General features: G+C 36.8%; 1 protein-coding gene across 1 annotated transcript in view; it reads right to left on the bottom strand.

The window, feature by feature from the left end:
• Nucleotides 1–15,026, bottom strand: part of WDR25 (WD repeat domain 25) — a 59,288-nt gene that overhangs the window by 40,570 nt on the left and 3,692 nt on the right. The gene's annotated exons all lie outside the window — the stretch shown is intronic.

The raw sequence follows: 15,026 nt of genomic DNA, 5'->3' as shown, positions 1-15,026 counted from the left end.
CCCGTGAAGTCCTTACCAACTCAAACACTATTTTCACATAACATGTTAACATCTTCCACGATCAGATTCACTTTATTATTTTAGCTTCCTATTACTCAATGTCTCCTCCATTTGTGCTGCCATCACTAAACCACTTTTACTACTTGAAAAAATATTCATCACTCCCCTTGGTTATGCCTTCCTGTACCTGTAGTTACCTCCACTCCCACTGCAAAAAGCACAGATAATTAGTTTAATTAATCTTCATGACTGTTTCTAAAATTTAGTAGCTTTTCTTCCTGTTCTCCAAACTAGTTTGAAATTGATGTCTGAGAGATCAAACATCCGCTTAGCATGTTGTAAATACTGTCCCGAATTAAAAACTAGAAAGTATTTCATGTATATATAGCAAAATATTATTCTGAAATGTAAGCTACAGGTTATTACCAGGATTTCAATGGACTCTCCATTCACACAGTTCATGAAAAGAGCAGGCAAAGAGAATATGCAGTTTGTAAGTAAAAGTAGTTGACAATAGAGGTTTTCTGCTAATTTAAGGCTCTTTTATATATATCTAAATATATATATATATTTTTAATATACATACACATATACACATAAGGACGTGTAAAGTGCACTGCTGCAAACAAGTCAAAAGGAAGATTGAATTGAAGAAAATCTTATTTTAATGGAAAAACCTTGAAGAGAATCCTTGGATATTTCAATTAAGTTTCTACCTAAAAAGCAGAGAAGAAAGATGGAAGAAGAAACCTGGACCTAGAATATAGGGAGGATTTTCTAGGATCTATGAGGGTTTTTTTTTTGTTGCAGTGTAAGTTCTCTTGGGCTGTCGAATACCCTCTGCCAAGAAAAAACATCCTTAGAGAGAGAAAAGCATACAGAGCGTAAGTGCTATGACTGGAAAAACCCCTTCTGGTATTATCATAAGCCATATTTCTTTAGCTGAAGATGTCAACACACCTTTGTAATACCTCATGATGGATCTAGCCTGCCAGTCTAATTTGCTACTGCTTCTCTTTTCTTATGCTGCCAAGGGAAAAAAAAATCAACTGATTGCAGTTGCTTTTTTTTTTTTTTTTTAAATATTATACACATCACAGTTCAGGTCTTAAAAATCAAATTGAATGAAATAACTGATTATCTGTGCTGCAGTGGTACAGGTAAAGAGCACAGAGGGCCTAAGCAACTGCAACCTTTTCAGAATGATTTAAATAAAATCTGGATTTTATACTGAGAAACATTTAGAAGCAAAATACATTTTTCACAGTAGGTAAGAGATTCCAGAAACGTAAGTACTACCTTGAGTAATTATTGTTAATTAACTAGCAATGAGGCACTATTTCCAAATGTGACATTTAAAGCACATAATGTGATTGTGAATATTCACAAAGATAATTAAGTTCATCTGCTTCAAGTCCTTGATTTCAGCACATCTGAAAACACCTCTTAAACTATCATTAGACCTGTAATCAAGTATTTTGTTGCTCAGGAAAATTGCACACCTTTGCTTACCTGCTAATATTGGAATATGTATTCAAATGCCAGTACATGGCTTTTGATAAGGGACTCTCCTTCAGGCAAACATTGAGGAGAAAAAAAAACACTAATTCTGATTGTTTTCTCAGATGGGACAATTAAAAATTAATTCCTCACACCATCAGATGGAAATAACATCAAAAATTTCTGAGTTTCCCTAACTGAACTCAAGATCACAAGACTGATGTAAGGCATACATGACTGAAAATCTTCATCTTCAAGTCAAAGGTACCCCCAATGCGCATACTGAGGATACTATTCATGTTAGGTTGCATCCATTTCTCTACAAAAAGAAAAATGCAACCTAATTCAGGTATGAAATACAATGTAAAACGTAAAAATGTGAAAATCAGAAAATGCACTGACTTCATTCTCTTGGAAAAAAAAGTTTTAACCATTACTCTTCAGAGGCAGAAGGAGTCTTTGATCATCAACCCTGATCTTGGTCTTGATCAAGACCTTCTTGGAGAAATAAACTCTGAAAATAGAAAAAAAATGACCCCAAGAACAGAATGTCGGAAGAGTCATGATTTGGTGTTTTGTTCTTTTAAGAGTAAAGACAGCTTCTTTCCACTAGAAAAGAGATTAATGAATAATGTGCTCCGAGATGGAGAAGAAACATTTAGACAGCGTTCTAAAGTACAAAAGGTTAAATTTACTCTATCGCTCTCCAATTATTTGACATAGAGGATTTTTAATCAGTCAAAACAACAGTGTGAATTATTATGTACTCTAAGGATGTCCTACTGGTCTGTATCCCTCAGCCCAGTTTGAATAGCAGCTTTATTGTGTGCCAGAAAACTCTTCCTTGATCAAACCTTTATCAAGGATTACGTTTGAAGAGAAAAATAAGGCAAAATCTTTCTAAAAAAAAAATGTTCTTAAGGTGCATAGTACCAAGAAACTCCTGGCCTTGTCTAAAAGCCACTTCTTGCTGCTGCCTGGCTGCATTAAGTGTAGATTTACAGTTCTACTTCAAAGCCCATGGCAAGCACAGGCAATGCCAACTGCCAGGAGAACAGAGGGGATGAGACCCTCTGTGCCACAGGTCCTTAACCCCAGCCAGCACCCTGCTCATACCAGCAGCCAGCTGGACTTCACTCAGGGGGGTGTCATCCTCCAGGAAAGTGTTGGTCCATTCTCAGTGAAAGGAGAACACCTGACCCCAAACACAGCGTACATCTCATCATACAACCAATCCCAGGCTTGCAAAGAATCAAGAGATCTACATGTTACCCATCTTATCCAAGATCTGTTTCCTTAAACTATAAATAGATTGAGAAAACAAGAAGAAAAAAAATGTTCTACAGTCTCTGGAGATGAACAACAGTGAGAATTACAAACATGTTGCTGCACTCCTACTAAACACATGACTTCAGATAAAAGTGATCTTCAACCTAACTAATCAATAAAATCATAATTGTAGTTCTCTTCCAAGTGCTCAAAGCGTGTTTCACAGAAAACATGCTTTCAGAGAAAAGCGTGTTTCAGAGAAAACCTACTCAGGATTATCCAAAAGAAGAAATACAGGATAAGAGTAAAACTTACTATAGCTCTTCCTTTCCCTTATTCTGTGCAAGAACACCAGAATGCTGTTGAAACATTTTCTTACAGTCATTCAGTAGCGACCTTTGGCAAGTTTCATGAAGAATTATTCTGTTCCCATATAAAGTGGTCAGCAAAATAAAATAGGCTGTGAGAGGTTAGACTACACTAACATTACTACCACCAAGCATAACAGGTTAGTCCTAAGGCAAGGCAGGTTGCCAAACTAGCATTAATTAAAGGACAAGCACACATCCTCAATGCTACTGGACATTTTCAATCCCCCAGAGCAGTGGGCTGTTGCTTTTTATAACAAAACAACCAAGGAATAGAAGGAATAAGCAAAAAGCAAAACTATGCCATCAGTATTTTCTCCTGTTATATTTCTAAGTATGATAAAATAATGTCCTCAGACATTTCAGGGAAATATATATGTATGTTTCTGATGCTCATCACTGAATTTACCACAAATTAAAATGAAAGCAACAGCTTAAAACATGTTTTTCAATTGAATTCATCTACTATACAGAGCTAGCATGATGGTATTAGACCATATGCACCATAACACATGGATTATTGTATGCTGTTTTCTCAAACCATTCTAAAGTCCAAGTTAAGTATCCTCTGAATTACTGCAGAGGTTTGTACCAAAGAAGCCTAGAAATTAGGTAGCACAAATGAAAAATCAGAAATTCTCAGCCAAAACATGAAATAATTGAGCAAAGTCAGACCAAACAGCAAGATTCATACCAACAGAGACTTTGAAATTTTAGTCATCTGTATCAATCAACCTTTTTTAGCTAATTCCCACTATTTACAAGAGAGATGAGCTTACCAAATGCTGAGTAACATGGCAAACTGACAAGGAAAGAATAAAGAGAGAAAATAGGAAAATGAAAAGAGAACCACTATTTTTTACTCTGAAGACAGGCAACCTTTACATTATACACAATACTCACAAAAAACCCCAATTTGTACATAAGTGTATACATGCAGACATTTAAAATCATGAGTTATCAAGGACTCTATCCTTCTCAAGAGCAAAGTGTTTCTGCCATGCCATCAATTGTCATCTTTTAACATAGTGTGCTCTTTATTAGGCAGAAAGATTCTGGGACAACTACATCTGAAGCAAATCACAAGTTTTCCATAAATCATTGACTCTAAGGAATATGCTCATATAGATCACATTCTCAGCCAGCTAAAAGTTATGAGAGTGACTACAAAACAGCAACTGTACATTCATGCTGGGCAGACAGTGCAAGAGAGCAACTTCCCACACACACCAAAACAAAGTGAAGAATTCCCACCTAGTTTGCAGTTAACCTTTAAGTGTTTTGTGACTAATCACTGCACTATGGCTAACCCTGTGCATGTTCCTCAAATGGCAAGTTCCTGGAAAACGCAGAAGTGTAAAGAAGTTACAATATCTTTACAAATCAGCTAGTGATTCAAGCTATCGTTTGTTCTAAAATATGAAAAATCAGAATTATTTTAGCATAAGACAAAGCTAAGTATAGTGAATATACTTAAATCCCCACCCCTGCAGTACACTACATATCCACAGAAATGTACTTCAGATACACTAGCTACTTCACACACAGCAGTGGGTGTGTTTGGGATGACATGGTTCAAGCAGAGCAGTTTGACGCACACATCCAAGTAATTCAAGAGAAACATACATTTAATGACAGGTAGCTATTAAGAATTACTTTCAAACCACTAAATTCCCCACTGCGGCCCCTATGTGGGGAGAAGAACACGGAATAAATGTAGCAGCTTCTCATCAGCTTCAGAATGCAGTGTGTGTAGTGATGTGTTAAGAATAACACGTGTGCTCACAACACCTAAAAGCACAAACCCACTAGTAGTTACTAGCAGACAGTACTTGTGCCCAGAAAACACTTCAACAATCAAGATCTTACCAGCAGGCAAAGGAGAACTTCAAATGTATTGCAGCTCTCCAGGAGATAATTAGCTAAATTACTATAGCCATTTATTAAATAATCTGGTTTCCCCTTCATCTCTATGAATCATATTCATTAGCATCAATCACTTCTTGAAGTCACAAACATTAATGCTCTATTAAAAGCAGGGATTCCTCAAAAGTGCTAGACACCTCAATTTCAGACTTACAGCACTTTGGAGGGAAATTGCCTTAAATATCCTCAGTTCCTACAGGTAAGGAAGGACTGGCTACTTTCACAAGCATATCCCACAGACACTTGCATCCCACAGATTTGGAGCATCCACTATTGGTGTAAGAAGCACTGTTCTATTCACAGCACAAGTCTTAGCAACTGCACTCCCAGCTTCTGAAACACTGTGTGTCTACTCCTGCTGGCCTGTAACTTATTTCTGAAAACAAGAGGGAGAAAACTACCACAGACAAACTCCTTTTAGTTTAATGGGTTTTTTTCTTAAGCTTCAGTTAAACAGTAACTATTAAAATTCAAATCATAGCTGTTTGTACTGTACCTCAATACTATCATACTTTTTTAATATAAAACTGCCAATCAGCTAAGGCTACTCATGTGTTTTACAGCTTCATATTGATCTATGTACACATATAAAATCAGACACCATCAGACACCATCTTCTTCACACAGTCAATAAAACCAAGTACAAATAAAACAAACAAAAAGGAGGAATTAAACCTGTCTCATTCTTGCACATCATCCACTAGGAGCAGCTGGCACAGCAGGGACAACAGCCATGGACAAGTTCTGGTGACCTAACCATCACATGAGTGGTGGCTGTTCATCAGCACAACAGAGCTGGGCACTGTCAGCTGTGCACCCACTGACAGGGTATTTGTGCAATGTCACAGAGTAACCCATCACTGCAGCAGGTCTAAAAATAAAAATAATGGTATGGGGTTGTACTTAGGGACTAATTTCTATTTGGAAGAAATTACCTAATCCAAATTTGCAGGCAAATTCTGTCCATCCCCAATGTTAACCAGGTGATTTTCTTATTTTAAGAAGTAGTTTTTGCAGACTTACTGCCCACCCTGATTTGGAGTAATATCTGAGAGGCAGTACACAGTTAGTGATTTAGAACGGCTACCTGAAAACCTGAGCTATAATGAATCTTGCATTTAGCAGTCAGCCTGGGCTAGTTTCATTTTCTCTACAACTTCATTTTTTCAACTAAAAAATAAACCATTTGTTATTCCCAAGGCTATTGAGAATGTAAATAACTGGGAAGAAAAAAAAAAACCAAAACACAAACAAAAACAAAGAGAAAAACCAAAAAAAATCAAAATATTAAAGATCCTCTTCTCTGAAAAATATAGATGCAATCGTAATCCCACTGATGTCAGTGACAAAACCCAGTATTAAACATGAAAACTAGTCATTTTATTATGGAAATAAACTATTAATTATGTCAAGCAACTACATGTTTTGCTAGCAATGAGGACATCTTAACTAGCACCATTTCAGTACCAGCAAGCAAAGTAAGATTGAACTCTCTAATTAATTTTAATTTCTTCTGCATTGTTAACATAGTGCTAGCTTTAACATGTTTATATGACTATGTCAGCCCTAACCACCTGCACCCAACTCCCATCCTTTCCACAGAAAACCAGCTCTGTCCCTCCCTTAGTAGATAAAAATACAACATTCCATGCACTAGTCACAATGTTCAAAATGAGAAAAAATCTTTTAAAGAGTAAATTATAATTTGAAAAAAGGCAAGGAGACCAGAGAAAAGGATGGATTCCTAGTTCTGACTTCAGGAAACAAGGTGTTACACGGCTGGCACAGCCACAACACACAAGCACATGAAGTCTTCACAATCATGCCCAGTGTTCTTAATCCATCAACCAACAGAAACATCTGAGAAAGGCAGAAGTTTTTATAACATTTTAAGGTATGTCCTAGAAGAGAAACAGCAGTTTTATTAAAAAGAATATAAAATAAAGTCTCCACAAGCACAGCGAAGGTACAGACCAGCCTTAACAATCTAACCAGCCTGTCACCCAGCACACAGGAGCTGGAAGACAAACCCAACACAATTCCACACCAGCCACAAAGTGCTTTTTCTTTGAAGAGAGACAATTACTGCAATGAAACATGATATGTATGATAAAGGACTGTAAGTCATTAGTTTCATAGTAATGAAGCAAGTTCTTTGATGAACAAGGGGTTTTCTAATGTTTCTTTCTCCTGTAATTTAAAGGGAATTTATAACTAACAGTTGTTTTTTATAGAATAAATATATAGCAAAGGCATCAATTAAATTCTTTCTATGAGGCTTCATCCAAAGATCAAGAGTTAGCAATCCTTGTTACATTCACTGATATTATGACCTTAAAGATGCAGCTATATGACACATGCTAAAAATAAAATCTGTTTTAAAGAAAGCAAGGACATGAACATAGTGAAAAGAATAGAAACTTCAGGAAAACTCTTTCTAGCCCAGATGCCAGATAAATCCTACACAAGTAATCTCTCTATAGAACCTGAAAAAGTGGAGCAAAATTTCTCAAAAAGTTGTTTCCTTGACAACATTGACAAACCAAGAAGGATAAGGAATCAAAGTCATAAGACGCCTTGTGGCTTTGTTAGCAGATTTTTTTAAATATATAGCAGTATGCAAGATGCAGCTATAAAGCCAGATTTCTAGAAAAGAAGCAAAGTTAGATTGGTTTTATTTATATTTTCAAACAGCAAAAATATTCAGAATTTCATAACTATTACCAAAAAAATGATACTCCCATAATGTATTACAGCCACTTAAGAACTTAAAACTACTCCAGCTCATTTTTTTTCCCAAGTACCAAAATCTTCACTTTTTCACCAGCAATCTTACTGACACACCCAGAATGGGGACACCACCATCATACATCTGTCCCACCTCAGCTGACATTCTGCCACGAGCCTGCCCAGCAGATGCCCACACGGGGCTGGTGTAACTGGAGAGCTCACCGCAGGACACTCCCGCTTCAGCTGCGTTAGAGGCACTGCCCCACTGCCATGTCCCACTGCCATGCCCACTGCCATGTCCCACTGCCATGTCCACTGCCATGCCCAGCCCTGACTCTGCCCTGGCAGGAGCACAAGGTTGCTTTCTCCTCTGCTGCTTCAGAGACACAGGAAACAACTGGAAGAGCTCCCAGCAGAAAGAAAGTGCAGAGCTCATCCATTCAGGACAGATGGGTTTCTAAGAAAAAAGTCAGATAAACACTTTAAATTCCTCATACTTCTGCAAATAATGATACAAGTAACCAAAACTCTTTCTAGGTAACATGAGAGAACAGAATCCTTTCTTCCACATCACTGTTAAGGATATTTAGAAGTCACTCTCTAAAATTTTGGATTTCCACAGAAAAAAGGTTTGTGATATAATACTGTCACAGCAACGGTGTTATCCTGTGCACCTCACCTGTGGCCACTTGGCACCTGTTGATCAGTGTCAACCAAATTTCACAGAAGGCCTCAGTGTTTTTCCCTCAAGGCTTAATCATGCTAAGCAGCTGAATAAAAGACACTGCAGAAGCTCCAGAGAAAGAAACTGAAGAGGATTTGTAGTCAGACTCAAAATACAGGCAGGCTTCAGTAACTTCCCTGCTCTTGGAAGAACTTTTATTTTCAAAATTTTTCTTTAAATAATTCCCAATTTATTTTTGCAGGGGCGAGGGGGAACACAGGCGTACTAGCTACACTGTGAAATATCCATCCCACTCTTCTCCCCCACAGCCACATCCTCTCACACAGCCATAAAGCAGCAAAAAAATGTTCACAAGAACACTGGAGGTATCACTCCTGCATTCTTTAAGGAAATCCTAAGACAGGAGTAATTTCCAAGTGGAAAAAAACTCATGACATCACAAAGCTAAAAACCTCACCCAGAAGCTGAGGGGTTCACTGCATTTTTGCCCCCTCCCTTTTCCTCAAATGTCAGTCTTCATACAAGTGTTAAGATAAATTCTAATCCAAAGCAGTACTGAATTTAGTTCCTGATAGCGCAGAAGGAAAGAAACAATGGCTTATCAAACCCTACAGAGATGAGGATGGTGCTATTTATACTCAAAGAAATATACTCCTCTGAAAAAATCCTTTGAGGCCTAAGAGTGTGTCAAACACTCAGAACATAATAAAAACTATACAAGTCATCTCCAGCTGTGGATTCTGAAAAAGTGAACAAAGGCATTACAAGGATTTCTGTTTCCTTGACAACTGCATCACTGGAAACAAGGAAATAATTAAAAAAATATATCTCTCTAACAGCAATCTCTAAACATTATCAAGGTACTAAAATACCAAATGTGAAACAACTCTTACCCACACAAACCTTTGGGATGAAGAGACCAAAATTCACCACTTTCATGAACTGCTCTTTGCTGATACATATCACCAGCTTTTGCAGAACAATTGTGAGAGCTATCTATTACATCCTGACCTGGATTATCATCTACCCATGGCACAGCCAGAAGCTTTCACTGATGGTCAAGTACATTCCTTCCTGCATGATGTTCCTTTTCTTACAAAAATAAGCATTATGGAGGGTACTACTCATTGAAGTGTATGAAATAATTTTGTTAGAAGATGATCAAGGTATACAAAAAAGGCTGGTATTACCATGCATGTGCCTATCACATAAGTGCACTGCCATCTTAATAATCAGCAATCTTAAAGTCACTGGAAAAAACATGCACAGTTCTATACAGAGAAGAGAAGAAGGCCAGAACCTTCATAAAGAGAGCTTTGCTTCAGTATTTCTGCTGATATTTAGCAGCCTCTTCAACAAGAAAACAATGGGGTTTTTCCCCACATCTAGGTAAGCAGCACACAATATCCAGAATATTAGCATTTCCTTGCCACTTCCAAGATAATGGGGAGAACTACTTGTTATTTTTAATATACAGTATTAAAAATGTATCAACAGAGATCTTCAAAACATTTCAAATAAAGAACATATGTATCAAATGACTTCCCAATTTGTCACCTACAGTTAAAGGAATGTTGTCACAATTAGATTTTAAAAATCAATCTAAGAGTTGCCCTACATGAGGTACTAGCAGCATGATAGCTAATTCTGCTTAGTGAACAGTTTGAGTCCAGCCTAGCTGTGACAGGGCTACAGCCATCTGACAGCCATGCCTGAGTGTACAGGAAATATGCTGGCAGCTTAAATTTATTTCTTAATAAACAGACATGCCTGTGACAGAACAACAAGAAACACTACCTATTCCAAGTGAATTGTGTACAGAATGGTTGAAAGCAGAAATATTAGATTTTGTTATTCTGAGACAGGGTAATGGCCAATATTTAGGAAATTTGTGTTGTTACTGTATGGATTGAGGCTATCATGTTCTATCATTCAGTCCAATACAACAGGATCAAGAATAACAAAATTCCTGGAACATACTACTGTGCTATCTTTCTCCTAACAGACAAAAATCACAAAATAATAAAATACTTTGAAAGTATAATTGAAAATCGTATTTCTTGTGGCACTTGTGGCACTTGACACACTCCAGGAACCAAAATCCATACATTAAATTTAATGAGCATGAGTAACATACCACTCTTGAGGTAGCAAGTTACAAAGATTAACTACCTAGGAGCTCAGGAATCCAAACTTGAAAATAAGCACCGACCAGAAAAGGACTTAAAGGCACCACAAACCTTTGACTTGTTCTTCTTTACTCATCCACTTAGAGACTGACCCCTGGTCTGAATCAGTATGGTTGTTATGTTCTTAATCATGGGAAGTCAGCAATGCCCCTGTTCAAGAGGCTTATATTATTAAACTCATTTTAAAAACTTTTACTTTACTTGTATCGATAGAGCTGTGACTAAATGACAATACAACTAGGGCAGTGGGGAACAAAATATATAAGAAAAACTTGCAACAATGTATAGAACACAAAGTGCTATTAATATACATTTTGCATACTCAAGAATTGCAGCACTTTCTTTCCTTGATCTTGTTTAACAATGGAGAGTGAAAGTGCTGAAAATTAAGAAATCATAACACCTGCTGTGATATTCTAAATAAAATATGAGAAACACAAAATTAACAGCTAGCAGATGATTATATAAAGGTGTTACCTTGAGTTAATTTTAAGGTAAACTAGGAAATACAGAATAAAGGCATAGGATGCTGAAGTTATGAACAATTGTTAAAAAGCTAAGTCCAGCACCAGTAACCAGTGAAAATGTTAACATCTGTGTGGCTCTGTGTAACAACAAGATTTTCTAAATAAAAGACACTGACAATGTGAATGCAGCATTGTGGTTTCTGCAGCTGATAAAGACACAACTTTTTAATGTTCTCTGCTACCAAAGACAAAAAGCTGTATTCAATGGTAACCTGTGATTCTGGATTCTGCATTGGGGTGCTAAACCAGAAATACCTAAACAAGGTCTGGTGTTCAAAAAGCATTGAATAACCACACTATGGGAACAAGGCACTTTGAACAGCAGTGATAACTCTCAAAATTTATGTTAAAAAAAAAAAAAAAAACAAAAACAGTAGATGAGATATTAAAATCATGAACACTATTTTGGTGTTCAAGTAGGAAAAGCCAAAAATGGCAGTAGATGCCTAAAATTCATTTACAGCAGCTATTCAAACAGAACATAGAGAAGGGTTATTCAAAGAAAACAAATTTAATCCCTTCAGACAACAATGTTTCACAGTCCTTAAAATACATACCTAAGCCAAAACCATAAACCACTCACAATAGTGTTACAGTGTAACTGTGAAGAGAAGCACTGCCACAGTAAGAGCTCCCCATTCCCAACAAATTTAAAATTTAGCATTAAAGATTCTTCTATTAATGCTCCAGATTTGAAGAACCATGGATAATTTGTGATACCTATCACTTCCCAGATGGGGTTCTATCTTATTTTCAGGTCCCTCCGAAAACTCAGGGGTTTTCTTACACATTTAGCAACACATGCATAAACTTGTAACTTTGGTCTTTCAACACACAACATAGAGGCAAATATTAAAGTCTTTGAGTCCTCATTCAAAGACAGTTTAGTTCCCATTCCTTTCTAACACACTGAGGTGCCCCATCTGCTGGCATGAGTGTTACTGTAAAGAATTCTGCCCCTGAGCTGAAAACTGATACTTTTTCCAACTTCACCACTTGATAACTGTTTGAGGTGTTTTAAATACAGCAACACAAAAGAAATCAGATCAAATACTTCTAAAGAAAACCATAAAATGCTCTAACACAGTTCATTCATTCCCAACTATGCAAGTTATTTTTACTAGATGCTTCCGATGATCTTCCAGCTCTATTTATTATTCCAGCTCTGAAGGTTATTCTTCAGTCAACAGAAACTGAAAACAACAACTCATTTATTGTAAATACTTTAGCATGACTTACACTGATTCATAAAGGTGTTAAAGTGCACTTTTCAACCCAAGAGAACATAAATGGAAAACTGTTCTTTTCTCCTGATCTAAAGAGGATACATACACATACTCAAAAAGTAAAAAAAAAAAACAAAAACCATGATCATTTTAGGTATAAATGTGTGACACGAATGACTTGGTCATCATAATTTACACAGAAATAAAAAAAAATTATGATCACTAAGGTAAGTACAGCAAGTGTTTCTTCCTTCTCCATGCCAAGTTAAAAAAAAAAAAATCTTTTCCCACAAAGGAAAATTCTTAGTTTGAGATGAAAGAGGAAGTTATTAAGAGGAAATTATAAGAACAGATAAAATATACAGAAGTGGCTAAACACTACACAAATTGAGTTCAACTACAGAGCTCTGATTCAAGCACCACTTAAGCTACCATAGTCATCTCAACTTAGAACACTCCATTCTGAGAAATCCCCACTAATACTGGACTCTTAAAAATATAAATGTCTTAATGCATAGGCTGGGTGTAAGGACTGAGTCCAAGGCATTTACTCTTAAAAAAAGTCACAGTTATTCCTGTGACTAACTGAAAGTACAGAGTTTTGAGGGTCTGAATTGCCTCTTCTCTCTGATCATACAGAAGTTTTAGGCTTTTAAGCGTGCTTTGAGCTTTACCTAAATTAGACGTCGAAAGTAAACCATGCAAACATCCTGAGTATCTGCATATTCCCATTAGAGGGAAAGAGGACACACATCCACTGCCTGGATTTTAATGAGCAATTCCAAGCAGATGTTTTTTGGGGGAAAAAAAGATACAATCTATGTGAAGTTAAAAGGATGAAGAAAAAGAATAGCTGACCTGCATTTTCAATCAATTGTTTTATGCCTATACCGGAAAATTGACAACTTCAGCCAACAGTAGACAGCCAAAATCAACTCCCAGAAAGCCAAGCAGTGCTGCCACAGTCACCAGGGATTTATGTGCTCGTGATCCTAGCAAGGGAGGGAATCCGGGAGCCTAACACCCGGTGAATCCTCGGTGTCACCGCGCCCTCTGCTGCCCAGGACAGCCGGCGTGCAGCGGCGCGACAGCGACGCGCTTCCCTAAGAAACAACAGCAAGGCGCATCCATGGCTGGCTGCGCCCCTGCCAGCTGCACCCCAGAACACAACGTGCGGTTTCACACACTTCCTAAGAGCTACGTTATTCCTTCATTAATTTTTTAGACCTGCATGCTCTGAAGTGTTGTCTAGTATACTTAATTTATATTGAATTTTCTAGGTTTGAGGGACCTAAAATAGTCAGATTTCTTCAAAAAACGGCTTTACTGTTAATGACTGCTTCCAAGCAGGCATAGTAACAGTGATTCGGAAAAAGAATTTTTCTTTATGTTCAGAAGACAAATCAGACTGGCCATTATTTCAACTTTCCAATAATTTTATATTGCAGTAACAACTTAGATTTTAGATTTTTCTACCAAATTCAACACATCCATAACTTCACTTGTCAGTACAAATGAGGCTCTGGAATAGTCAACAAACCTTAAGCAGATGGTGTGACAGTTTAACACAAAAGGTCAAATTCAGACATCCAGAGGTCAGTAACTGTACCATCTAAATTTACATTGCTGCTTAACAGAAACATCCATCAGCACTTTTTGCATATCTTAGCCTTTTCCTTCTAAGTCTGTTCTTCAAGCAAAAGCCAAGATATAAAAAATATACTAAAGATAGCTTGCAAGGAGAAACAAAGATACTTTTTTCCTACATTTAATGTTTAAGAAAAAGAGGTTTCAAAATCCTGGTAAAGAAGATGGAGGAACTATGTTGGTATGCTGGTACAAGGGATGTTCTTCTTAAGATTTACTAAAGTCCTAAATTTTAGAAGCAGGAAAATAATTGTGCCTGTCATGGTAAATACATGCTAGATGCAACAAAGCACGTATTCCACCAGAAAGGACACTTTCTGTGCACTCTTATCAAAGCTATGTTGCTGTGCAGGCCACTTCAAAAGACTATTATTTGAACCCAGAGGCACAATCAGCCCTATATCTGGGAAAGCATATACATAAAATACTTTTAACCATTTTAAAAACAAAAGCCTCATTGGACTGACTAAATTACCAAAGAACTGAAGACAAATTCATTAAAGCTAGGAGGAAAACTCACTCTGAGTATTGAGCAACTAACCCTTGAAAAAGCTTAAAGTGGGAAGACCCCTTAGATCATGACAAGACAGTTCTGAGATGCAGAATCCATCTGACCTGATCTACCTCTTCCAGCAGATGTCACACAGGCCTGTCAGAATAATTAGAAATATTATTCCAGTGGTGGCAGTTAGCTGCTTAATGACTGATGGCAGAATCCATGTGCATACCCTAGTGCTCATGGCCATTGTGATAAAACACTGATTGAGATCATGCGAAACGACCTAGCAGAAATCTAACTTCTTAAGGTCTAAAACACTGACATGTATAAAATTAAAAAAAAAAATAAAAATAAAAATAATTTTAAGAAATTACATAAAATTTTTAAAAAAATAAATAAAAATAATTTTAAGAAATTAAAAGAAAAAACAAAACACAAAAAAACACCAAAAATTTTTAAA

This window comes from Pyrgilauda ruficollis, unplaced genomic scaffold (genome assembly GCF_017590135.1).
Source record: "Pyrgilauda ruficollis isolate IOZ18807 unplaced genomic scaffold, ASM1759013v1 scaffold38, whole genome shotgun sequence".
Classification (NCBI taxonomy): Eukaryota; Metazoa; Chordata; class Aves; order Passeriformes; family Passeridae; genus Pyrgilauda; species Pyrgilauda ruficollis.
The sequence above is the reverse complement of the archived record's forward strand: the minus strand, read 5'-3'. Positions and strand labels throughout refer to the sequence as shown.